The following is a 3,166-nucleotide window of genomic DNA, read 5'->3' on the forward strand; positions in this document are numbered from 1 at the left end:
AATTTTTTTCTTTTAACAATCTTACAGGCCACAAATTCTTGCACGTTTTATAACAAAATGTCAATAAAACTTATGCTACTGTAGAAAGCTTGCATATGTTGCTTTCCCATAAGTGGGGAACCAATGCAACCACGTGCACATTTCAGTATACCTGGTTGCTAGGCCTGCCATCAAAGTCTTCACAAGGCCTTGATTTTTTCACAATGGAAGCAAATTGAGTAGCCTAAAATTTAAGGTATTCAAATAGTTTAATTTTTCTTGATCACCATAATGGGCATTCTCCAATAAGGTCTTTCTTAAAATTGGGCATTTTAAAGATTAAGATTTTTTCCCCTAATTTTTGGATAGAATCATCGATTATAATTTTGTCAAAATCTAATTTGGGGACAATTTTTCTTATTTAACATTCTCCTTCAAAATTGGACATTCTCTCTTCTAAAAAAATCTAATTCTGGGGTAGATTCTTCAATTGGGAGGATTTCCTTTAAGTTTGTTACATGGGAATTTAAGAAATATTTAGCTTGACCAAATTTGATTTTAGCAATAGAATTTTTACATGAGCATTTCTTTTCTTTTTCTTTAAAAAGAAGTACATTTCACATAATAGCCATGCCTTTCGTTACATTCAGCCACAAGGAAGGAGATTGCATACATTTCCCATGGCAGGATTCAACATGGGTGAAATTATGTGCATGTGCAAAGGTTGCATGTCAGAGAGAATGTACATTGACACAGCATATTGTCGTTGGCCTCGTACTACCAAAGAGTACTTGACATTGGACGAGGCCATCCCTGTACGAGAGCCTTACATTGTCATTGTTTTCCCACTCTTTTCTTGGAGGAGTGGGAGTGCCTTGAGCAAGCAGACAGACGACATGTTAGTCCACATTGTGCACCTTGCTACCCAAGCAAACACTAACAGAATTGATCTGTCCGACCCTTAGCAGTGACCTCCTACTTCTCCCATGTTACATTGGAGTTTGACTCCTACTTCTCAATAATTGTGTGCAGGTATCATGGCTCCAGGTGATAATTAAGCATCATGGGGACAATCCACAACTTTACAAGAGTACGCATTGCAAAAGAGTACTGCCAGCTAAGTTGCTGGAGTACCAAACATTGGCAGCTACCGAAGCCAACAAGAAAATCCAAAATCAATCATACAGACCAGGGCCTTCTCTTTTTCAAAAAGCAAGTCCTCCTTTAGCATCTACGTTTTTCTCACCCTTCTGGAGTGAGCACTACACCCATTACATCACGTGCTGGCACTTCTGCTATGTCCCAGGCAGATGTTCACAGACAAGTGGTAGAGGGTGAAACAAGCATGAAGCTCATGTGCAAGGCACATTGGAGAATGCATGGAAGCCAGGTTTGAAGGCAAAGGCCGATGCAGCAATTGCTCGCTTTTTCTATTTCCTCTCAAGCAGTTCGTACCTCAGCCCATCGCGAGATAACGGCTGCCACAGTAGCAGCAGGGCCATCTTATATATGATGACATTTGTAGGAGATTGTTGGATGGGGAAAAGACTGCCTTGTGCATAGCATCAATGCAACACATCAGAGATGAGTGGGCAAGCTTTGGGGTATCATTGGTTGCACGCAGGGAGTCCAAGGGATTCTTGGAGATTGCAGGGGAAAATCCTTCTTATGAAGGCTATGGATAGCTCAGAAGCAGGCAAATCAGCTGCAACACTTTTTGAAATGTGGGATGTTGCTATGCAAGCTGTTGGGCCACAAAATGTAGTGCAAATGCTTGCAGATGGAAAGCCTTCCAATAGGGCAGCTGCTGGATTTCTATTGAATTCTAATAAAAGGGATTTCAGTTTGAGGAATTTGCTGATCTCCATCTCTTTGTCTTCCACTATTTACCTCACTTTACTCAGGGCTTAACTATGCTCTAACACCAAATGTTGTGTAAGCTTGGTGGGAATACAAGAAGTAAAGTAGTGTCAAGAACAACTCCAAGACCAACATCAAGAAGAATAGAAAGCAATATAAGTGCTCATAAACATGAAAATATCAGGAACTTTGTAGAACTATGTGTGGACAAGAAAGAAGACACCCGGTTTTTTACCATGCATAGTAGATTTTCACTATGTTAGAACCTCATAATCATGTGCAATGTGAACTCAGTATGCAGCTTTCATAAGCTGTATATTATTGAAAAGAAATCTAAGAAAACCATCCTACAGAAGTCATGATTTCTTCATGCAACTCTTATAAGCTCTTATATGATATTTTTAGAGCTAGTTTCTCTTCTATACTTTTGATTTTTTTTAACGTAAGAACACAAGAAGAGCTGAAAAGAGATCCCCACACTGAAAGCCTTGTACTTCACATTTTTGCATGCTATTTGGTTATTCCTATCACTTTTCCATTTCAAACTATGTCCACCACCACTATGTAAACATTCAGCCAACCATAGTACCATTTCAACCTCAGCTGACCGACAGATGATAGTGATGGAGTACCGCATGTCAGAATTCTTGTTCAGGACCCTCATAGGTAAGTGATCATGTCCTACAACAAAAGCCAAATGGCTCATCTTCCTACTGCTACTCGACAACGGAGGTAACAGGCCTTTCACCTTTGTTTTCCACCAGAATGGATATCTTTTTAGAGATTTTAAGGCAAACCACAACACATGCAAATGGCTGAAATCCCACCCACCGTAACCTAAGCCTCCACCTCAGCACCCTGCACCAAAGCATGCAGGGCAGACACCAGCCTAGTCAAAAGGTCCGAAAGAATTTCAACGCTCCAACCTTGGATAGTTGTCCGCCATCTCCTAGCAACTGCTTCACCACATGAGAAGGACTCCACTCATCTCCACAGGATTGTCAGGTAGTGCGACTACTAGACTTGCAACAAGATTTGGTGCACCCTGCATGACTCAACAAGGGAGAGGAGTACTTGCGGGTCATTAAGTTCAGCAATTGGTATCACAATGGGATTCTGAAAAACAAGTTCTTACACCGAAACACATTTTATGATGTGATTGTAGGTCATCAGAGTTCCTATGTCCATGCAAAGACCTCTCAGATTAACCATCTTTCTTCTCCCCTCAAGTTTTCAGAGCTCTCAGATTCAATGCTTTGCAACAGGAGAAAAAATAAGGAATGTAGACTACAAGAACAGCAAGTCCTCCAACAAACAATATTCTCAC

This window comes from Cibotium barometz, chromosome 20 (genome assembly GCF_041138505.1).
Source record: "Cibotium barometz isolate CiBa-2024 chromosome 20, ASM4113850v1, whole genome shotgun sequence".
Taxonomy (NCBI): Eukaryota; Viridiplantae; Streptophyta; class Polypodiopsida; order Cyatheales; family Cibotiaceae; genus Cibotium; species Cibotium barometz.